Source organism: Schistocerca americana, chromosome 2, assembly GCF_021461395.2.
Source record: "Schistocerca americana isolate TAMUIC-IGC-003095 chromosome 2, iqSchAmer2.1, whole genome shotgun sequence".
NCBI classification, from domain to species: domain Eukaryota; kingdom Metazoa; phylum Arthropoda; class Insecta; order Orthoptera; family Acrididae; genus Schistocerca; species Schistocerca americana.
In genome coordinates, this window is record NC_060120.1 from 153,280,388 (window position 1) to 153,306,043 (window position 25,656).

The window sequence follows — 25,656 nt, forward strand, 5'->3', positions numbered from 1 at the left end:
TGGTAGTTGGATAGCTCTTTTCATTATGTACCGGAATGCTGCCATTTTGTGGTCTGTCAGATAACAATAGAATTTGTGGATTGTAGTAGGTGAAGTGGTAGGCTTTCAATAAATATCAAACTGGTGTCTATTACTGTTTGTTCTATTGGCAAGGTCAAAAAAATTTATACTGTCATCTGCTTGGTGTTCAACTGTGAATTTTATGTTTTCATGGCAGTTGCTGAATAACTGATTTAATTCACTGATTACATCTTACCATTGATTAAAACGATTGTATCGTCTACATATCTATTGTAAGATGACATTTTCGAGGAGGTGGTAATTGGAATTCAGAAGTTTGCCTCTTGAACTACTTATAAATATTATAGCTAACACTCTGGAAAGGTCTGAACCTATTACCACTACATCTGTTTGTTTGTAGATTTTATTGTTAAATGTAAAATAGTTGTGCAAAAGTGTGAATTCGACCAGGTCCATTAGTTCAGTAATGTGCGATAAAGGTTTTTTTTGTGCTTTTATTGATTTGCATTGATTATCTGTTGTATCTTTTGGCACAGAGGATTAACGGTTTTGTATGTAAAATGAAGCAAGTGTTGCTCCTTCAGCTACATCTGTGTTTTTGACATATTGTGTAAATTCTGCTGTGCTTTGAAGTGTTCTCTCATTATTGTATGTGTATGCTTCTTTGGGAATTTTGAAGAGCATTTTGTTGAGTTTGAATTGTTGGGCTGTTCCTACAGTTCACTATAGACACGATAGAGTCCCATTTTTGTGTATCTTTGGTTGTACTCTATGGCTAGGTGCTTGTAAGTTAATTGTTAACAGGTTTCTTGCATCTTGGATGGTGAGTAGGAAGTTTAAGTTACTTAAAATGTGTTTAATCTCCTTTTTGTGATTTGGTTGTTGAATCTTTATGTATTTTCGTTGTTTTGTTGGTTTGGAAAAAGTATAAAGTTTTTTTCTATATATGCTGCTCTGTTTGTTACAACAGCTGTATTACCCTTCTCACCTCTTCAACTTATGCCATTATTCATGTTTAATTTACTTTTAATGGTATGGGTAAGGGCTTCTCCTCTTTTCTTGTATGCTGGGAAATGTTTTGCTATTTCCTTCCCAATAATTGCCTTAAATTTTTTTCACCCTGGTATTCTGTCGTTTTGTTTCTTAAACGCTGTTGTTGAAATCGGTGTGACACTAGTCCTTTTATTCCATTGGAGCTTGAAAGTTGTGTTTTAAACCTTTGCAGAGTGGTGCCTCTTCTGCTGCAATGAATAATATATTCGTGTTGTTGAGGAAATTTGTTTAGAATGTATGTTCTCTTCTGCTGTTTTGTTTCAATTTGTGAGGTAACTGTTATTTTATAAGATTGGCTAGTTTTTTCTTCTTTATAGCATTTCCTTTCTGGATGATGAACTCGGTGTGCTTTCAGACTTTATCGGTTATGAAATCATATTCTAGTCTACGACGTAACTTCCGCAAATGTAATTCTGGCTTATAAATCTGTGTGTTGAACATTTGTTTTTTAATAAAAGTTATTTCAGTTCGACTTTCACAAAGAATTTTCGTGCTTCTTCCAATGTTGTCTTTGCAGTTGTGGTGTTTGTTTTGACGTATGGATTGACATAACATGGAATGATGTTATTTTTGAGACAATTTTTATTGATGTTAATATGCTGTGTCGCCATTGCGAGCGTTTCTGCGGTGTTTGTGTACTCGAATATAGCCTCCATTGTCTGACTGGGATGATTAACTTTAAATTCGATTATTTTAGGTTAGGATTTACCATAACCATTACTGATGTTAAATAAAACAACATGCATACTGTTACCAGTCATTGTTTATCTCCAAGACGCGTTTAGAAGCTTTAAACCTCCATTATCAGGTGGATATACATTTGATGCTATGACATTTGTGTGTGTCATGCTACAATATGTGAAGGAACTTGCGGCAGTCTAGTGGAGAAACAAACCAGTATTTCAGAACGTGGTTTTGGGCTCTTTCGACAAAAATTTAAACGGATATCTAACGGTAAAAAAATTAAGTGAAAAGTGTATCTCCAGTGGGAAAACGTTCCTTTCAATGTCGTAACACATCAAATTTATACTGCCACATGGGGTCTGGAAACTATTAGGTGCAAGGATCGTATACCAGAAGAATAAACATAATCACAAAGTACAATGAATATATATCATAACAACATCATTGTAGAATAAATGTTAAGGGATTTTGGAGATATTTGTTTAATGGTATCGAAAACACGCATTGAAAGAATTAATTCATGTGGTATATAAATCCGATTTTGGCAAGTTAATGTAACTAAACCTTCTTATTCTTTTATTCAATCAGGTGACTTATTACAAACTCTAAGTAAAATACTTACGTTGGCTGCAGTGGTACAATTATACATAAACAATAAGTTTGTCTGGTATTCACAGGTAGATATAAAGGTCTGGATGTGGAGGGAGAGGTAGAGAATGAGAAACTGAGGGGGCGAGAGAGGGTGGAAGGAGTGATTGTATGAGTGCAAACTTTACAAAGAAGGGGGCTTAAGATTGTATCTGTTACATGTAATAACTGCGTAAAAGTTGGGTAATGTATTGGTTAATGCTTTAAAATATGCAGATGGACGTACAATTTGCGTTAGTAGTAATGTTCCTCGTCAAGTGAAACGAATGCATCCATTTCCATGAATGTCAAAAACGAATCATGGCATTGTAGCCTACCTTGGGGTCTCATTTGGTGCACATTCTGAATCTTACTTGGATACCATTGTCAATTACACCGCAAAATCATATAAACTCTTCACGAGGAGAGAGACGTTTCCCATGACACAACTTAATTTCTGGTTGTAGAATTTCAGTCGTGTCCTGTGCGGGCGGCTGTAGCGAAAGCAACTTCATCAACAACTAACTCGGGAATGGGCCGCCTGACTGTACCTGTTATTCCACCTAATTCATCTGTTTCTTTTTTTTTTTCAAATTTATTAATCCTATTCTTTGGCCAACTGGGTCTCTACAGAGATATTTCCATCGGAGACACTCCCACAGCACTGTCATTACTGCAGTTCTCATAACGAAGCTTTACCAGCAGTGTATGGTCTATCTTATCCGTAGCCACTGCTTTTGGTACGGAAAAATTTCAACCTTCTTAATCATTTGCACCAACAGTCACTTCACAAATAAAATAAACAATTGTCGCCAAGCGACATACAGCATACCGACGTCAAAACAGGAATCATTTCATATTCTGACTGCTTACAGAACCATATTTTCACCTGGTGGCAGAAAACGGAACTATTATGTTTTCAATATACTCCACAAGTAAGCCGATTAATGTAGATAACTGCTCAATTTCAACGTGTTGCGATGTATGCAGCCCGCACTGCAGCACTAGAACACCATCAGTTTAATTGTAAGTTTTATACTTACAACGCTGTAGTGGACGAACATGTCAAAATGCTTTCTTTTTGAGTAAAATAAATATTCAAACACTTTGTATGTAGGCTGTTTAGGTTTTCTTATTGGTAACGCCACCTCTGTATGAAAATCACTGGCTGTGCTGTGTGCAGTCTGTGGCTGCTTTGCATTGTTTAGGCTGTTTAGGTTTTCTTATTGGTAACGCCACCTCTGTATGAAAATCACTGGCTGTGCTGTGTGCAGTCTGTGGCTGCTTTGCATTGTTGTAATACTCGCCATTGTAGTGTTGGGCAGCGGCAGCTGGATGTGAACAGCGCGTAGCGTTGCGCAGTTGGAGGTGAGCCGCCAGCAGTGGTGGATGTGGGGAGAGAGATGGCGGAGTTTTGAAATTTGTAAGACTGTCATGAACTCCTATATATATTATGATTTTTAAGGTAAATACATTGTTTGTTCTCTATTAAAATCTTTCATTTCCTAACTATACCTATCAGTAGTTAGTGCCTTCCATAGTTTGAATCTTTTATTTAGCTGGCAGTAGTGGCGCTCGCTGCTTTGCAGTAATTCAAGTAACGAAGATTTTTGGTGAGGTAAGTGATTTGTGAAAGGTATAGGTTAATTTTAGTCAGGGCCATTCTTTTGTAGGGATTTTTGGAAGTCAGATTGCGCTGCGCTAAAAATGTTGTGTGCCAGTAATTTTTCAAAAGGGGATGTTTCATAACTTCAATACTTAAACACGACAGGGTGATAATTTATCGTCAATCATCCTCAATTGTTACCCAAAATCTTGTATGAGGTACAACCACAGATACAAACAGGCATCTTGAGTAAGATAAAAAAAATGGCTCTGAGCACTATGGGACTTAACATCTGATGTCATTAGTCCCCTAGAACGTAGAACTACTTAAACCTAACTAACCTAAGGACAACACACACATCATTGCCCGAGGCAGGATTCGAACCTGCCACCGTAGCGATCGTGCGGTTGCAGACTAAAGTGCCTAGAACCGCTCGGCTACTCCGGCCGGCTGAGTAAGATCAGCAAGGACATTATTCAAAATGTCTTCAATTGTAGTACACAGAGAGCAATTTGAATATGGAATAAAACATCACCAGAATATAAAATATAACCAACAATATTGTCACGTAGAGGAGGGTGCAATCAGATGAATGACGAATACTAACTTCACTTAACTAAGGTTTATTCAGCCCTTCAACATACAAGAGAGCGGAGCGAATTGCCTGCAGCCAAAACACATAATTTATGAGACACTTAAAGTAGTAAAGGAGTTTTGCTATTTGGGGAGCAAAATAACTGATGATGGTAGAAGTTGAAAGGATATAAAATGTAGACTGGCAATGGCAAGGAAAGCGTTTCTGAAGAAGAGAAATTTGTTAATATCGAGTATAGATTTGTGTGTCAGCAAGTCATTTCTGAAAGTATTTGTATGGAGTGTAGCCATGTATGGAGGTGAAACATGGACGATAAATAGTTTGGACATGAAGAGAATAGAAGCTTTTGAAATGTGGTACTACAGAAGAATGCTGAAGATTAGATGGGTAGATCACATAACTAATGAGGAAGTATTTAATAGGATTGGGGAGAAGAGAAGTTTGTGGCACAACTTGACTAGAAGAAGGGATCGGTTGGTAGGACATGTTCTGAGGCATCAAGAGATCACCAATTTACTATTGGAGGGTAGCGTGGAGGGTAAAAATCGTAGAGGGAGACCAAGAGATGAATACACAAAGCAGATTTTGAAGGATGTAGGTTGCGGTAGGTACTGGGAAATGAAGAGGCTTACACAGGATAGAGTAGCATGGAGAGCTGCATCAAACCAGTCTCAGGTCCACCACAACAACAACAACATACAGAACATTCCAGTACAATGATTCTTGACATTTTTGGATACTTCTTGAATGTACTCGAACTGAGTACAAAAATGAAAATTGTGCAGTTCAGGTGAGTTTTGAACTCATGACACTCAATGCAACAGTTCAGTATCATAACCACAATACAGCGGTGCTACTGAGCTTCTTCACCGACACTGCTGCCTTCTTAAGAGAACAGCGTCTCGGTGTTACGTCCTCCTAATCCGGGAACGAGTGATCGGTCCTGCATACTCCGACTCCCGATGACTGATGCTCGCCCTGGCAGTGACCTTCTTAGAACTTCCTTTGCCGCTACGCTCTTGGTCACCTTTCCGCTTGATGCCTGTCGCTGGAGCTTCGAATTTACCCTGGGTGGCAGGATCCTTGTAGGGCGTCATTCGAAGGACGTGTGCCGTATCTCTGATCATTCGTCGTCTTGCGTCGGGGTCGAAATCTTCAACTTCATAAGTAACATCAGACAACTGTCTTACTATCTTATAAGCACCAAAGTAGGGCCTGAGGAGCTTCTCAGAGAGACCAACCTTCCGAATAGGAGTGAAGATCCAGACGCGGTCACCAGGCTGGTAGACAACATGGCGGTGGCTCGCTTCATACCTTCTTGAGCCTGCAGCGTGCGGAGTCGAGCTAACTGCCGAGCTTCCTCAGCTCTAGTTAACACCTGGCCAACGAAGTCGTCGTGTAAGTCATCAGGATATAACGGAAACACGGTGTCCTTCGTCGTTGTAGCCTCACGCCCATGCACCAGGAAAAATGGCGTAATTCCTTTGTAGTCTTGTTTAGCGGTGTTGTAGGCAAACATCACGAAAGGTAGCACCTCATCCAAGTTGCTCTGCTCAACATTGATGAACATTGATAACATCTCGTCCAAGGTATTATTAAGGCGTTCCGTAGGCCCGTTACTTTGCGGATGGTAGGGAGTCGTCATGTGATGAGTAATGTTGCACCGACGGTTTGTCTTTGTGTCAAGATTAGACTGAAAAACTTTCCCTTGATCCGTAATTAACGACCTTGGGGTACCGTGTTTTAATAAAATGTCTACCAAGATGAGTTTGACTACCTCGAATGCTTCGGCTGTTTTCACGGCTTCTGTAATGGTATAGCGTGCCAGATAATCAGTGCAAACAATAATCCATCTATTGCCACTAGCAGACGTTGGAAATCGTCCGAGGAGGTCAATCCCAACACGCTGGAATGGTGTTTCGGCTCGTCGAATTGGTATGGGTCGGCCAGCTGGTTTCTGAGGAACTGCCTTTCTCCTCTGGCACTCACTACAGTGCGACACATAGTGATGGACACTCTTAAAAAACACGGCCAGAAAATGTCTTGCGGATTCTATCGTAGGTCTTTATAAATCCTAAATGTCCGGCCTCAGGTGTGTCAAGGAATTTCTTTAGTACATCTAAGCGCATGTGTTTAGGAATCACTGGTAGCCACCTCTTTCCAAACAGATCAACGTTTTTCCTGCAAAGTAATCCATTAACTACCTTAAATTGTCCTTTCACATCCTCTGACCGATTTGAGCCAAATATAATGTGAGATATCTTCTCGTCATTCTTCTATTCACCAGAAATCCTGGAGTGCAGTGAAAAAATATATGCGGCCCCTCCACGCCCGCACCAACGTGGTGACCAGACCAAACGTTCTACTGTCACCTCCGGTAACATGTTAGTTATCTAATAGGTTGGTCACAGGATGCTGGGCTGTGATGTTATCCGTGCGTCTGGGTACGACTACGCATTAACACGGTCCATCAGGTGATAGATAGTGGACGAAACGGGAATGAGGGTAACAATTTGAAGAGCAGAGGGAAAAAAGTGCCAAGGCTCGTGCCGTGGGGAAAAAAACCTCTGCGACAGTGGAATGGGTAGTAATAGCAGTAGTGGCTTACTAGCTGCGATAGTTCATGCAAGGTCGGGTTTGTTAGTGTGAGTATCATCCATCACTACCGTGGCAAGCAATGGCTATGTATCCCAGTTTGCTGCAGCCGCTGGATTCCTGGAACAATCAAGATCGTTATATAGTAGTGGGAGATCGGCCATAGATCATCTCACTATGTGGGGGTTGTGTGGGAATTGTCTGCATGCAGTGTACGGTGCAGCTTCCCTGTGTGGTACCAGTTATTCGGCAAGCGTGTTTCAGCTGGATATCCAGTAATGGCGTTTCATTAACAGGTGCTCACCTGTACCGTCGTGTTTGCGTGTACTTGGCCATAGATGTTAGGTCCTTACAAGTATGTCTTTTGGTCTTTTATGTTTCCATCTATGGTTGTAATCGTAGTTCCCCAGATTAAGAATAAACGGGTTCAGCTTGTGGATTACCCCCGTGAGAGTCTTAAGTCGGTATTCCGGGGAAGGTCCGCGATGCGTGTGTATCGTGGAGCATTGCTTATGATTTTGAGTACTTTGTTTTGTATGAGCTGCAGACGGCGCAGGCGTGTGGGCGCAGGGTATACCAAGACAGGAGCTGCGTACGTCATCAGGGGTCGAGTAAGTGTCATGTATATGGACGTCGACACCCTTCTGTTCAGTGTGCTACGCCTGTTGAGCATAGGGTAGAGATGTTTGAGCCTCGAGCTTGCTCGGTTGGTCAGGTGTTGTATGTGGTCCCCCCAGAGTAATTTCCGATCCAGCCAGACACCGAGGTATTTGACTTTCTCACGGAAACGTATTGGGCGTGCATGTAGAGTTATTGGTCTGCAGTGTCGGTGTTTGAGCAGTTGCTTCGGTCTACAAGTGAACAGAACGGCTGCGCACTTGTCAACGTTTAGTCTAACACGCCATTTCTCCAACCAAGGCTCAGCCACTCTGAGTGCAGTGTGTAAGCGTGACGTAATGTTTGATGGTTTCCAGTCTTGCGAGAGGATGGCTGTGTCATCCGCGTAGATTGCCATCGTTGTGTTGTGTGTGATTGGGAGATCGTTTATGTAAAGGGGCCCTAGGATGCTTCCCTGGGGTACTCCAGTATGTATACCGTGTCCTGTTGATTGTTTTCCCTGCACGTCATTGTTGAAACTCCTATCTGTGAGGTATGAGTGTATGAGACGCACCAGCCCGTCGGGGAATCAAAGGCTTGATGGTCTTGCATAGGGTTTCTTGAGAGACAGTCGGTATCTTTGGTGTTTTCTTCCACATTTATACACTATGGTTATGTCATACTCTTGAAGATGTAGTGCCCACCTGTCGAGTAGTCCTGTTGGATCCTTAAGACCTGTCAGCCAACCAAGTGAACGATGGTCTGTAACAACTGTGAATGGCCTTCCATAGAGATACAGTCGAAATCAGCACCTGAACCAGATAACAGCAAGACATTTTCTTTTTGTAGTTGAGTAGTTTCTCTCAGCTTTTGTAAGTGTCCTAGAAGCATAGGCTACATCCTTCTCCTTTCCATCCGAAATTTGCACCATAACAGCACCGACTCCATACCCACTGGCATCTGCGTATAGTGTTGTAGGTACTCTCTTATCATACAGACCAAGTACACGGTCAGTCGTCAGAGCTTATCGCACGACATCGAAGGAATATTGCTGATCACCACCCCAGATAAATTTAGCATCAGCTTTTAACAACTCTTGAAGTGGACTGGCTTTGATACAAAAGTCTTTGATAAAACGACGGTAATAAGAACATAATCCGATGAATCTTCTCACATCTCTGATACCTTTAGGAATAGAAAATTCCGTTATCGATCTCACCTTTTCTGGGTCTGGCTGCACACCATCGTTTGACATAAGGTGTCCCACTGTTTTGATTTTTTTGGTCCAAAGAGACACTTTCTTGGATTAACATTCAGTCCGCCTTGTTAAAGACACTTAAGAACGGCCTTCAGTCTTTTTATACACTCCTGGAAATGGAAAAAAGAACACATTGACACCGGTGTGTCAGACCCACCATACTTGCTCCGGACACTGCGAGAGGGCTGTACAAGCAATGATCACACGCACGGCACAGCGGACACACCAGGAACCGCGGTGTTGGCCGTCGAATGGCGCTAGCTGCGCAGCATTTGTGCACCGCCGCCGTCAGTGTCAGCCAGTTTGCCGTGGCATACGAAGCTCCATCGCAGTCTTTAACACTGGTAGCATGCCGCGACAGCGTGGACGTGAACGGTATGTGCAGTTGACGAACTTTGAGCGAGGGCGTATAGTAGGCATGCGGGAGGCCGGGTGGACGTACCGCCGAATTGCTCAACACGTGGGGCGTGAGGTCTCCACAGTACATCGATGTTGTCGCCAGTGGTCGGCGGAAGGTGCACGTGCCCGTCGACCTGGGACCGGACCGCAGCGACGCACGGATGCACGCCAAGACCGTAGGATCCTACGCAGTGTCGTCGGGGACCGCACCGCCACTTCCCAGCAAATTAGGGACACTGTTGCTCCTGGGGTATCGGCGAGGACCATTCGCAACCGTCTCCATGAAGCTGGGCTACGGTCCCGCACACCGTTAGGCCGTCTTCCGCTCACGCCCCAACATCGTGCAGCCCGCCTCCAGTGGTGTCGCGACAGGCGTGAATGGAGGGACGAATGGAGACGTGTCGTCTTCAGCGATGAGAGTCGCTTCTGCCTTGGTGCCAATGATGGTCGTATGCGTGTTTGGCGCCGTGCAGGTGAGCGCCACAATCAGGACTGCATACGACCGAGGCACACAGGGCCAACACCCGGCATCATGGTGTGGGGAGCGATCTCCTACACTGGCCGTACACCACTGTGATAGTCGAGGGGACACTGGATAGTGCACGGTACATCCAAACCGTCATCGAACCCATCGTTCTACCATTCCTAGACCGGGAAGGGAACTTGCTGTTCCAACAGGACAATGCACGTCCGCATGTATCCCGTGCCACTCAACGTGCTCTAGAAGGTGTAAGTCAACTACCCTAGCCAGCAAGATCTCCGGATCTGTCCCCCATTGAGCATGTTTGGGACTGGATGAAGCGTCGTCTCACGCGGTCTGCACGTCCAGCACGAACGCTGGTCCAACTGAGGCGCCAGGTGGAAATGGCATGGCAAGCCGTTCCACAGGACTACATCCAGCATCTCTACGATCGTCTCCATGGGAAAATAGCAGCCTGCATTGCTGCGAAAGGTGGATATACACTGTACTAGTGCCGACATTGTGCATGCTCTGCTGCCTGTGTCTATGTGCCTGTGGTTCTGTCAGTGTGATCATGTGATGTATCTGACCCCAGGAATGTGTCAATAAAGTTTCCCCTTCCTGGGACAATGAATTCACGGAGTTCTTATTTCAATTTCCAGGAGTGTATGTTCATCAAATGTCTCTGAGAACACTATAATGTCATCTAAATAGTATAGACACATCATCCACATCAGGTGGCGTAGAAGATTATTCATCATCCGTTCAAAAGTTGATAGTGCATTACAGAAACCAAACGGCATTACCTTAAACTCATACAGGCCCTCAGGGGTGGTAAATGCAGTTCTCTCACGATCAGCCTCATCTACTTCGATTTGCCAGTGTCACGAGTACATGTCCATGGTTGAGAAAAACTTAGCCCCCTTGAGACAATCTAGTGTATCGTCAATTCGTGGAAGAGGGTAAACGCCCTTTTTAGTAATCTAATTAAGCTTCCTGAAATCCACACCAAAGCTCCAACTGCCATCCTTCTTCCTGACGAGGACCACTGGTGACAACCATCTGTTCTGCGAAGGCTGGATGATGTCATCCTTCAACATTTTCTCTACCTCGTCGCGGATTATTCGACGTTCCGTTGCTGACACACGGTATGCTCTTATTGGTTGATGGTCTCCAGTGCTGATCCAGTGCTTCACCGTCGATTTGTCTAATTTCCTCTTCACCTGTGGACTGAAGCATTCAGAGAAGCCTTGAAGAATGGCAAGTAGCTTCTCCTGTTGTAACTTAGTGAGATCTGGTGATAGTCGAGCTAGAAGATCTTCTCTCGTAGTGGTAGCGCTAATTTCGCCCGCAGACTCGGCACCCACATCTTCTTTTTCATGTTCATCGTCCCGGAGTTGGCGTCGGCTAAGAACGGTCTGCTGTCTTCTGGCGCTGGCGTCATCAAATATCCGCCGCCTTTCTCGACAATAGCGCACCACGTGTCCTGGTCTTCCTCAGTGGAAACGTACCGGTCATTTATCGTGGGTCCTTTAGACGTAAGTCTTCCTCGGTGCCCAAACTAGTTCCTCATGCAGCTTTACAGGAAGGTTACTCCGCCTGGGTCTCGACTTTTTCACCATTTTAAACGAAATGAAGTACGACAGATTAGGTTCAATATCTGTTCCATTTCCTCCCTTATGGCCTCTTGAAGCGTCTCGGTTTCTCGCTCGCCGTGCAATCCAAGTGCTGCTGCGCGGGATTAGCCGAGCGGTTTGAGGCACTGCAGTCATGGACTGTGCGGCTGGTCCCGGCGGAGGTTCGAGTCCTCCCTTTGGCATGGGTGTGTGTGTTTGACCTTAGGATAATTTAGCTAAAGTAGTGTGTAAGCTTAGAAACTGATGACCTTACCAGTTAATTCTCATAAGATTTCACACATACCTGAACTTTTTTTTTGTTTTTTTTTGTTTTTGTTTAATCCAAGTACCTTCTGAACTTCCTCTCTCACTATCTGACGACAATCACTTGTGAAATGAGTTGCTTCCTCCATCACAGACATCGATACGACGCTTGGAAGCTATTCCAATTTCTTGCGTGTAATTCTTTTTTGATGCATTGTCTCTATAAACTGGCACCATTTTATGAAGTCGTCTGCTGTCGAAACCTCCTTCAGGAGTAGGGTTGATACATGTTCTCAGCAACACCCTTCATGAGATGTGCAACTTTATCTTCCTCCGTAATTCTAGGATCTCTATTTTGCACAGCTCTAAGGCGCCTTGAATGTAGGATGATGTAGTTTCTCCTGGACGTTGTGCCCTGCACTTTAATTTATCTTCAGCCTTGCACTTGTGTCGTTGTTTGTCTCCGAATATTTGCGCAGTTCCGCCTGGAATACTTCTCAGCTTGTGAACTTCTATTCGTTGTTCTCATACCATTGCATGGCAGTGCCCTCCAAGTAGAAAAATAGCCAAACACACGGTGTCGTCCCGTTTGCTGAATTTGGCTATACGCTCATATACGTTAAGCCACTTGTTTGGATCTTGGCCATCGTCACCAGAGAACCCGGAAGGATGTCTCATGTGATTGAACACCGTGGCTGTCATCGTAACGTCCTCTTCTTCTTCCGTCTCCAGTAGATTGAGATCTGCTGAATATGGCTCGAACTCGGGTTTCTAACCACGTAGACGGCAGCTCTGTCGTGGCCTGATGGGAGCCACTGTGTCGTCGATAATGTGCGCTATCACACGTTCCAATACCCAGCACCTCCACCAGAATAATGTCACGTAGAAGGAGGTGTAATTAGATGAATGACGAACACTAACTTCACTTAACGAATGTTTATTCAGCACTTGCACATAAAAGAGCACAGAGCGATCTGCCTCCGACCAGAATATATACAGTATTTATACAGCTACAGATGATTGCAGTACAATGATTCTTGACATTTGTGGATACTTCTAGAATGTACGCGAACTGAACATAGAAATTAAAATCGCGAAGTCTAGGTTGGTTTTGAACTCACGACCCTCCACGCAACAGTTTAGTACCATAACAACTACACCATGGTGCTACTCCGCTTCTGTGAGAATATTGGGAGAAGAAGAGAACGTATTAAAGTAAATTAACTGTAATATGTCGATGGTTTCTTTACTCTTCCTTAATGCCTCATAAAGGCAGCAAGTCAGTATTCTGAAGGAAGTAACCATCAAAAGAGTTTAAGAGCCGTTGTAGAATAATATCTTATGAACTTATATTGATCAAATGCAATTCAGAAAATGTAATAAAATCAAATATTTGAGCGCAGGAACTGAGGGACTTTGTTTAAAAATTATTCTGTGGATGAAAAGATGCGGAAGTTATTCACAGAACTCTGAAATGATGAAGATAGACCAGTAAAATACTTCCCTAAAACCTATAAAATATATCATTAGAAGCAGCACTGGAATCAGAATGTTTGTAAACAAATGAGTTCTGAGTAAGCTAGAGTATAAATACGGGGAAAAACAAAAATGAACAAAATACCAGATCTATAACAAACTTTGAATTAATATTGCAACATTAAAAATATCACACAACTAAATATAAATAAGAGACGGATATTCTGTGACCATTTCAACAGAGCAGACAATAAAAAACACTGTCATACACTAAAATAAGAGGAAGACAGACTCACAGCAGTTTAATTCAGTAAGAACGTAAGTTCATTAATGAAATAAATTGAACCGAATGTTCTTGTATTTTTATAACTCTTTTCTGTAATACAGTATAAGAATGAAAACTAGTCAGAGATGCTGAAAATGTGTTTGTATCTGTGTCTTCAATACCTTCACTGCACCATACCAATAGTTACAATACCAATGACAGTACCACTAAAGCTCAGTTACTAAACAAATTTTTCCGAAATTCCTTGGCCAAAGAAGACGAAGTAAATATTTCAGAATTCGCATCAACAACAGCTGCCAACACGAGTAAGTTATATATGTAATCGTATGTGTAGCGAAGAACTTAAATCAATAGAGGCAAGTCTTATAGTCCAGGTAATACACCAAGTAGGTGTCTTACAGATTATGGTGATAAAATAGACACATACCCAGCAGTCATATGCAACCGCTCGTTCGAAAAAAGGTTTGTACCTAAAATCTCAAAGTTGTGCCGGTCACACCAACATACAAGAAAACAAATAGGAGTACCTGATGAATCACAGCTCAGTATCAATAACGTTGATTTGGAACAGAATTTGGTAACATACATAGTGTGTCAACAATATTAAGTACCCCGAAGAAAACGGTGTAATCACACATAGCGCTGACGCAGAAAATATACGTCTTGTGAACTTAACTAGCTCTTTATTCGCAAGAAGTAACTAGTGTTATCGACAGGGCCTTTCAAACTGATTCTATGTTTCTATATCTTCAGAAGGTTTTTGACACTGTTACAAGCATCCTCTAATCAAATTGTGTGCTCTCTCGAAACTGATAGTTCGCAGTAACTGACGGAAAACGTTTGAATGAAACAGAAATTTTGCAAACCCTCACTATTCTTAATCTATATAAACAATTTAAGAAACGGTCTGAACAGCCCTCTTCGAGTGTTTGCAGATAATGTTGTCGTTTCATTGTGAACTATAAAATGCTTTACACTACATTTCTGCATACTGCGAAAAGTGAAAATTATCCTTGAACAATAAAAAATGTGATGCTCTCGATGTGAGTTGTGAAAACATTCAGTTAAATTTCTGTAAACTGATAAAGTAGACAAATTTAGATATTGTCAATTCAACTAAATACCTAGATTTTGTAACCTCGAATACTAAACAGAGTGCCTACATTAAGCTATCATTACTCTTCTTAGTACTGCTAGGGTGTATAGAATCCTTACCTGATAAGGTAAGGAGGACATCGTAAAAGAATAAAGAAAGGTAACTCGTTTCGTATTACCGAGAAATAGGAGAGGCGGTGTCATGGATATGCTAAGCTCGTCACAGTGGCAGCCATTAAAACAAAGACGATTTTTCACGAAAAATCAATTACCAACTATCTCCACCGAGTACGAAAATATTTTCTTGATACCCACTTACATAGGGGGCAACAAGCATCGTAATTTAATAGAAACCAGAGTTCAAATGGAAGGATTTAGGTGTTCATTTTTCTTACGTGCTATTCGATAGTGACATGCTAGATAAATAGTAGAAAGTGATACTATGAGGCCGTGTCACGTATTCAAGAAGAATTGCATAGCAATCATATGCATGTAGAAGTAGACATATTTTAAGGTAACAGTCAATTAGCCATTCAAATATTACCATATTAAATATGAATGACATTCCAATTTTCATTAACCAATTTCGTCCGCTTTAAGGGTCTTTAAAATAAATCTATGGTGTATAAATATGCGATTTATGTTCAGCGATCAGAGGGACATCGCTACTAATCAGTTTTTAGATAATTATTAGCGGCAATGTCTTTAAATTAGTATGACTGCATTTTCTATTCGCGATTTTGAATATTTAGGTTTCTTAAGTCCAATTTTGTCACAAAATAGTTCGTTGAGTGAGTCTGAAATATCTTTGAAAATGCCTGAAGCGAATGTAACCGTACCAGTCTTCTAGGAAGGGCATTTGACCTTTCGACAGACAATAGTCGGTCGAATGTCTGTTTTCCCGGGATCTGACAATTAGCTGACTCGCTATAAAGAAGACTCGGCGAAACCCGTGACAAATAGAGGAGCCGAGTGTTTGAAATGCTGCTGCCGCTCCATTCAAAAAAGAAGACGGCAGTGGCAGGAGGATACCGGGTCGCGAACTAATTAGATGACGAGCACAAAGAGAAAGACAGTAATTCATTAGAGCTGAATACTAAATAAATCCAAAGAGAAGTCACTACAGCCAAGTTATCGCGAAACGTTTTTCAGAGTACTTAAAAAACTTCGTAGATGTCCCACGTTTAGCTTCTGATACAGCGAACGGAACGTTTCTGCTTTTATCTCCTGTCAGTGGAGCAGTCTCAATTTCCCCACTGCAGGCGATGTGAATAGAGTCCTTACAAAGTCATTTTCGTAGCTATCTAGAGCTGTGTACCATTACAAGGCCTCTGGAACCAACTTCCGTAAATTTGTTTTAATTTCTGCGTTTGTTTCGTATCGGCCAGGATTTACACAAAAAGGCATTCAGTAAGCACCACCACAGTGTTTTACTTGTAGCGCAAGATTTCGGTGAGAGTGGCATAAGGCTGGGGATCCCGTCAGCGTGGGGTTCTATCCGAATGCATTGTTTTGTAAACAACATTTTATAGTGCCAGAGCCCATACATAAACATACAAGGCAAATGCACTCGAGCTTCAAAATAATTGCCTTCAAACGGAACAGCAATTTATAAAATCGAAATACTAGTCTCACAGTACTAAATTATTAAAAGCGTCAGTGGGTACTATGAATATAAGAAGGGTGTCTACCAAAGTTTCTATGTTCTTCAAACTGCAGTAGTGTTCCCATCAAAGGGGCTTCCTTCGGCAGCTATACACTGGTGGAGTCGTTGTTCCCAATGTTGACAGAAGCACTGAAAGGCTGGTAGGCCTTTAATATGTCGGTCACATTCACTTGAATGTTCTCGTAAGTTCCAAAACGATGTACTTTTAACACGTTTTTCAATTTTGGGAAAAGAGAAAAGCCACATGAACACAGATCTGGTGAACAGGACGGCTGTCAGAGAATAGGACTGCCTTTAGAGGACAAGAATTCCGTGATGGAAGTGGGTATGCGACATGGGAAGTAGTCATGATACAGCATCCACTTGTCTGCAATGTCAGGTCTCACCTGATTAACGCTTTTGCTGGACCTTAAGAAGTTTTTGTAAGATATTTGGTTCACCGTTGGTCCTGGAGCAATAATCTCGCAGCAACAAACACACATTCGACGTTTTCGTCAGTTTTCGAAGGTCTCCCTGAGCGAGGTTCGCTTTCAACGCGTTCTCGGCCTTCCAAGAACTTATGCTCTTGATAAGGAATGTTCCTAACTCGGCTGTTTCAACTGCTCACATGTCACACTAGCTACTTCTCCAAGTTTAATATGAAACTTGATGGCATAACATTACTCTAAATACCGCTCTTCCTTTTTTGTAACACACCATAAAAACACATCACTAATGGTGTTCTCAAAAATCACGTGATAGCTGTAATGAGCTGTAACTCAACTAAGCATCTGGAAGAGGCGAACTCATCGGTTTACACAAGTAGAAAACCACAGGATTGCTAGGTCGCTTGCAATGTTTCCAGTCCCATTACTTTTGTCACAGACCTCATGTAATGGTATTTAAACTAAGATGCATGCTTATACATCACTCATAACAAATATTGTTTCTGTACTTTCAACATTGCAGCACAGTCAGCAGTCATGATAATCTAATATATAAGAAACTATCAGCCTCGATTGCGGTACTGCAATGAACCTTTAACAAGGTTTCAGGCCCGAATAATTGATATATATACTAAGATGGTATCTGTTCTTTCAGACATGTCACCGCCGTGTGGTGGGCCTCGGGAGCTCAAGTGAAACTAAGTATGATTAGATACCGTTCTGCAGCGTTTATGTGAAATGTTCAACAGAAATAAAATAATTATCTGGCCCTAATCAAAACTTACAATTACCTCACATATTGACACCCTTATCATACGATTCGTGAAAGTAGCATAGCAAATGTATAAAATTTTGCAGCTAAGCTAAATTTCTTTTTCTAAATAAATATTCGAAGTGTTGCATACCATATGCTGCAGTGTGGTAATGCTTAATGATTAACCTTTAGTAAACAGTGAAATGGTTGAAGTAACTGTTCATATGAAACAATATTCCAAGACAACGATTTTAGAATGAAGGATGTATTCAAAAAGATCTTCACCCACAACAATGGTCTGAACCATACTATGCTGAAACAAAGTGAACAATGATTTGAAAAGGATACAATGTTAACAATGAGTTTCTATAGAGCCCAACAGCTTACTCTACTGATATCTTAATGAATGACTCAGGGAAGGGTCTTTCTCTGAGCCCTGAGCAAAGTACCTAGCTCACAGTAATTAGTCTAAGAAATTGGCTGTGTAGTGCTGCAGTTTTACAAATTTCTTCTCTTCAGAAATAATAACATTATTGAAACTTTATGTTCTCTTCACTTTTTAGTATATACATCATGTTTACAATTGCCATCATTGACAATAAATCTTTCTTCACCTAACAGATACAATCCCAAGTCAACACAGCACTACTAAATATGTCCATCACCTACCACATTTCAACTAAGAATGAATTAGACTGCACAGAGCCTGAGAATGTGCCACAACAATACCAAACACTATTAACAGCAACATAACTCAGGCTCTCTCGGACGTGCACATCAATAACTGAAACAAATCTACATCTACATCAACACCCATACTCTGCAAGCCACCGTACGGTGTGTGGCGGTGCGTACTTTAAGTGCCTCTATAGGTTCTCCCTTCTATTCCAGTCTCGTATTGTTCGTGGAAAATGTCATGTCCACCTTACAGGTGTTCATTTTAACTAAAGCCTTCATTCTTTATTCTAAGTATTCAGTAATCTTTCCACAATAGGTATGCCTAATAATATAAATAAATGTACACCATTTTCTTATCTGTCCCTTTTTACAGCATACAGTTATTGTCAGTAGTTTATATGTAAATGATAACTATTGAGTCTAGTTGTAGTGGATTTAGCTTTAGATGTGCCACTAGATAGCAAAATGTAACCAATACAGAGGTTATTCAGTTTTATACAATAAAAGTTCTATGAATCGCACCCATTATCATCAATGTCAACACAATTAACTAATTTTCTTTTTCCATGCAACATAGATGGAACAGCTGTAGCAAATAACTTTCTAATAAATCATGCATTGTTGATATAAATACCCTTTTTATTACAAAATGTAGTAAAAAGAGTATTAATGTGCCACATGCTTATGTTCTATGTCTTTATGGTCTCTATATACATTATCACATTTACATATTTCATCAGAGAGATTTAAAATTTTGGTCTCCTCTAGATAGCACTATTCTACAGTATTTTTATTACAAAGAATGTGAACAGTGTTCTTAGCTAAATTGTGGTTAGTGTATTAAAAAGTAAAATCTGCTTATTGGGCTCATTTTTATGTGCAGTTTTTACGCTGCATTACTGTTACTTTGATATTGCTTCATTAAGTTGCTTTTATTATTTTTTTGTGGATGTGATTGATTAAGTTGCTTTTGTTAATTTTTTGTGGATGTGATTGTTTGTAAGGAATCGAAATATATACAAGAAACTTATAACACTAATGTATACGAATCTAATGTGAATCACGCTGTTGTTATCCTCTGAGAGGATTTCGAAGATTGATCGCACATGTGTCTAATTCACAAAGATATCAGACTATCATTTTAAATTTGGTGAAATTAACAGAAAAACCAAATGGACATTAACATTGGAAGTAAATGAAAGTGGTGAAATTATAAATGAATGAAAAAATTAACAGTCGTCAGCCCAATTAGGCATGTTAATTAGGAAATGTATGTTGAAAAAAATTTGGATATTGATTATTGATGTTAGTTTCGTGGAGACCCCCCCCCCTTTGAATAGCAAACAGGATACAAACTGACACAGTACACGCTGAGCTGTGTGTAGCAGCTGATAACAGTAACACACACACCAGCAAATTATAAGAAGTAATTTAGCACCAAGCTCATACTAATGACAGATACACTCAAGAGCATTACTTAATCAAATACTAAAATGTTAGTGCATGAAGTGCAGAACTAAATTTGGACATGAGGGGCTTTTACCTGAACTGACCTGAAAAAAAATTAAGATGAATAATATAATAAATATGCTGCTAAGCTCCTCTACATTTATGTTTTTCTCTTAGCAACATTAACAGTTAAATTTTTTACTAATAGGTGAGAAATATGATTGGGACCGATAAACTAGTATAGTTTCACTAGATTACACTCTTTGATTATTACAGTAGAAAAGGTTAATTCAAAAATCTAATCATTCACTTCTCTGGGAGCAGTTCATAATTTACTTTGAGAGACAATGAACTACAACACTTGGCATAATTAACTTCGAAAAAGGAACTGTTCGTGATAGGAATCAAAACTTCACTAACTTTGAAAATGAGCTAAACTCATTTGCATTTTTATCATCTGTGAAGCAGGTATTTTAGACAATAATATTTACACAATCTTGCATTTTAATTCTACAAAACCACACTTTCTAATAATCTAAGGATACTTTAGCAAAGCCTATCCAACTTCACTTTTGTGGTTTTAACTTTAACATTTACTACACCTTTTATATTAGACAAAAAATCCCTTTTAAACACTTTAGTTCAAGCATTGTTCGTTTAAATCGGGATACTTGGTTTTAGTAGCACTTAGGTGGGGACCCTGTATAGGTTCTAGATCAGGATAGAAAATGTGGTTCCGGACACGAATTTATGTTTTTGTGATTATCATTAAAACAACACACAAATTGTTGATGTTCGACTTATATCCTCCTTTCAAGACACTGTCCAACCCGTTCAACTGCTCTTCCAGGTCTTTTGCAGCTTCTGACAAAATTCTAATGTCACTGGCAAACCTATTCTGCAAATGGGTCAAATGGCTCTGAGCACTATGCGACTTAACTTCTGAGGTCATCAGTCACCTAGAACTAATTGCACCTAACTAACCTAAGGACATCACACACATCCATGCCCGAGGCAGGATTTGAAACTACGACCATAGTGGTCGCTTGGCTCCAGACTGCCTGGGCTTTAACTCCTATTCCAAATTATTCTTTGGTTTTCTTTACTCCTTGTTCAATGTACAGATTAAATAGCATCTGTGATAGGCTGAAAACCTGTCTCACTCACTTCTCAACCATTGGTTCCCTTTCGTGCTGCTCGAGTCTTACAACTGACATCTGGTTTCTCTACAAATTGTAAAAAGCCTTTCACTCCCTGTATTTTAGCACTGCCACCTTCACAATTTGAAAATGGATATGCCAGTCAATGTTGTCAAAAGCTTTCTCTAAGTCTACAAATGCTATAAACATACGTTTGCCTTTCCTTAAGCTAGCTTCTAACGTAAGTGGTAGGGTCAGTCTGCCTCAAGGCCAGCTTCTAGCAGTTTTCCCAATGGTCTGTAAAGAATTCGTGATAGTATTTTACAACCGCGACTTATTAAACTAATGGTTTAGTAATTTTCACACCTGTCAGCACCTGCTTTCTTTGGATTTGTAATTATCATATTCATCTTGAAGTCTGAGGGTTTTTGTACTGTCCCACATGTCTTGCCGACCAGATGGAAGATTCTGGTCAAGTCTGGATCTCCCAAGGCTATCACTAGTTCTAATGGAATGTTGTTTACTCCCGACGCCTTGTTTCTACTTAGGTCTTGCAGTGCTCCGTCAAATTCATCACGCAGCGTCATACCTCCTAATTCATCTTCATCTATGTTCGCTTCCAGTTCCATAATATTGCCCTAAAGAACATCTGTCTTGTATAGATCCTCTATATACTCTTTCCACCTCTTGGTTTTCCATTCTTGGCTAAGAACTGGCTTATCGTCTGAGCTCTTGTTATTCACATAGGCAGTTCTCTTTTCTCCATAGGTCTCTTTAATTTTTCTGTAGGTGGCATCTATCATCCCCATAGTGATACATGGTTCATCAACCTCAAATTTGTCCTCTAACCATCGCCACTTAGCTGTTCTGCGCTTCCTGTCGATCTAATTTTTGAGACGTTTGTATTCCTTTTCACCTGCTTCATTTACTGCAATTTTAAATTTTCTCCTGATGTCAGTTAAATTCAGTATCTCTTTTGTTGTCCAAGGATTTAACCTAAACTGCGTCTGTTTACGTATTTGATCCTCTGCTGCCTTCACTATTTCATCTCTCAAAGCTACCCATTATTCATGTACTGTAACTCTTTCTCCTTTATTTGTCAATCGTTCCTTAATGTACTCTTTGAAACTCTCTACAACCTCTGATTCTCTCAGTTTATCCAGGTACTATCTCCTTAAATTCCTACCTTTTTGCAATTTCTTCAGTTTCAATCTACAGTTTTATAACCAACAAATAGTGGTCAAAGACCAAATCTGCTCCTGGAAATGTCTTACAATTTAAAACCAGGTTCCTAAATATCTGTCTTACTATTATAACATCTTCCAGTGTCTACAGGCCTCATCCACACGTACAATCTTTCTTCATGATTCTTAAATCAGGTATTAGTTATGATTAAGATACGCTCTGTGCAAAATTCTAGCAGACGCTTCCTCTTTCATTCCTTACCCCCATTCCAAATTCACCTACTACTTTTTCTTCTCTTTCTTTCCCTACAAGCGAACTCCATTCCTTGGTGACTCTTAAATTGTCGTCTCCCTTCACTATCTGATTAATTTCTTTTATCTCATCATACATTTCTTCAATCTCTTCATCATCTGCGGAGCTACTTGGTATATATACTTGTAATACTGTGGTAGGCATGGGCTACATGTCTGTCTTAGCTACAATAATGTGTTCACTGTGCTCTTTGTAGTAGCTTATCCAGGCTCCTACTTTTTATTCATCTTAAAACCTACACCTGCATTTCACCTATTTGATTTTGTACTCATAACCCTTTATTCACTTGACCAGAAATCTTGTTTCTACCGCAACCGAACTTCATTAATTCCCACTTTTTAAATTTTGTAACCAACTTGCCCGATTAAGGGATCAAACGTTCCATGCTCTGCTCCATAGAACGTCAATTTTCTTTCTCCTGATAACGACGTCTTCCTTAGTAGCCTACATCCCAAATGGGGGATTATTTTACTTCTGGGAATATTTTACCCAAGAGAACGCCATCATCATTAAACCATACAGTAAAGGTGCATGTCCCCAGGAAGAATTATGGCAGTAGTTTCCCATTGCATTAAGCTGTTCGTATTACCAGCATAGGGACGCCGTTTTGGTTAATGTTACAAGACCAGATCAGTAATCATCCAGACTATTGCTCATGCAAGTACTGAAAAGCTGCTGCCGCCCTTCAGGAAACAAACATTTGTCTTGCTTCTCAACAGATACCCCTCCGTTGTATGTGGTTCACTGGGGAGGGGGCTTAGAGCCCTACTTGTTAAATGCGAACCAAATTACGAACTTATACAGTGAGGAATTATGCTGAAAAATTGTAGTGAATTACAGCTTACAGACGTACTTGGATTAAGTGATAAGAAAACTTTAAAATATATATTACAAACTGCTATAATTTGATGGAGTTTGATATGCTTTATATTGTATTAGTTTTATTTCGAACTAGTCGTAAAAATAACCAACTGATTGATTCATCATTATATGAACATGTTAAACTGTATACATTTTATTAGAAGACTGGACAAAATTAAATATTTCCACAAAAGATGCGGAATTTTTATCCACCAGATAATTATCTCCAATCATATGATGTATTTAATTATTTTAATTTTTAATCCAATACTCTGGATTGTCAAACTCATCGCTCATTTCAGATTTCGAGGATGGTAAAACTGGAAACGACCGCAGTCTCACTATCTCCGTAATTTGTCAATCTAACCATAAAGTATATTATCAAGCTGTGTTTGGGAAACTGGATATGTGGAATACCACAAATTTCACATTAAATGTTTTAGTTAGGTAAGTCCAGTACACTGCATGTTTCGAATTACACACCTAGTGAGGCTGTGCAGTGGTTAACACACTGGGCTCGCATCTGGGAGGACGACAGTTCGAAGCTGTGTCCAGTCATCTGGATTTACGATTACCTAAATCAGTCCAGGAAAATGCTGGGATGGTTCCTGTGAAAGGGTATGGTTGATTTCCTTCTTCATACTTGACACAATCCGAGCTTCTGCTCTACCTCTAATGACCTCACTGTTGACAGACCATTAAACCCATTCTTCCTTTCTTCCTTTATTCCTTCGAGTTACTACATATTTTCCATTCAATTACTTTTTTGGAGTTCCTTATTTTACAGCATTTTATTATATGCATGACTCTCTATTAAATTTTAGCTATAATGTGGAGTGGCATTGTGAACGAGTAACATGTCTAAAGCTAATCCAAATTTTGAAGCTTGGGTGCAGGGGCAGGTACATGGTATAAGTGAAGAGGAAACTGGGGATGACAGTGATATTTTTGATGATTCTGATACTTAGTGCAGAAAATACTTAATTGGAAGGAGAGCCTGGTGTTATCTGTGTCACACACAGCAAAACACATATTACAGCAAAAATAATTTCACGTGAAAAGCTTTTGAGGAGCCTGTTAGTGTAAGAAAAAGACCTCTAAACAACATTTTGAAAGTAAAGACGCCTGGACTAACAGCCAAAATTCAAAATTTGGGGAAAAGGCCTACTAAATCTCAAATATGGAGGACTTTAGTTGATGATAACATTTAGAGGAAATAGTTTTACATACAAATGTGAAGTTGAGTACAAATAGGGAAAAGTTGCAGGCAGAAACTAACCCATCCAAGTACATAGATACTGAAATCAGTTAAATCAAGCTTTCATTTGCTTTCTAATGATGAAAGCAGTATTACAAAGATGCATTACCTTTTTTTGGAGAGGACTTGACTGGTTGTCATGTATTTGTGGTGAAAATGTCATCAAAGTGCTTTGCAATACGTATGAGCAGCCTGAGATCAGACAACTTGATTACAAGCAGGAATGAAAAAAGTCAGGTTACACTTCTGTGAAATCAGACATTTTTGATAAATTCATTTTCAGTCTCAGCAACTATACAGAATAAAAGCCAACATCACAGTGAACGAAATATTAGTCTCATTTCAGAAACCATCCTCTTCGTATCTATATGCCTAGCAAGCTTGCCAAATAAGGCATGCTTACATACACACAGGGAAAGGAAGCGATAGATGTAGCTGACAGAAGAAGAGAAACGAGCATGCGAAACCAGCGCAGGCTGTCATATGTTTCTGCAAACCAAGAGAAAAAAGTAAGAAAAAACATTACCTTTGACAAATAGTTCACGTCTATAGAACTCATTGATGAGATGCTACAAAGGCGACTAACATATGTGAGAACAGTCAGAAAGAACAAGCAAGAAATTCCACCAGCATTATTGGCTGATAAAAGCAGACCAATTGCATCTGCGTTGTATGGCTTCCCTGATAATGCAACACTAGTTTCATTTGCTTCTGAGAGAAAAAAGGCAGTTACTCTTCTTAATTCAATAATTATAGTAGTCTAAAAAATGTAGGAAATTCTTTGATACTGCAGTTCAACGAAATATCATATAGATTTGATAGACATGAAATAGGTCAATTAGTTATCAAACAGACATACGTGATGGTAGCTGATGGCAGTCTCTTATAAACTAGTATATATCAGTTCTGTCAACAGATTTATTCTGTGTTTATGCTTCAGAGGAAGCACCAACATGACTCATCTGAAATTCACTGAGGGTCTAGGCATGGAACTGACTGACATACATCTAAAGAGGCTCCTGTAAATTCAAATTTTACCAAGAGTTGTTACAGCAATGAGCCACAGAGTTCTGCGAGACACTCAGAAATCAAACAAAGGCATTTAAAGTAATAGGAAAGAAATTAGTAAGACATGTGTGAAGTGTTCTGCGACCAAGAAAAGGATTGTGGCGCGTAAGCGAATCAAATATCGTCAGCTAGTTTTCCAGAGCCATATCAGAATTGTATGTATTGCCTGTGTAAAAGTGTTGTGATTTATTATTTGCAGTTCATTTGGGTGTTGTCTTTGTTTACAATC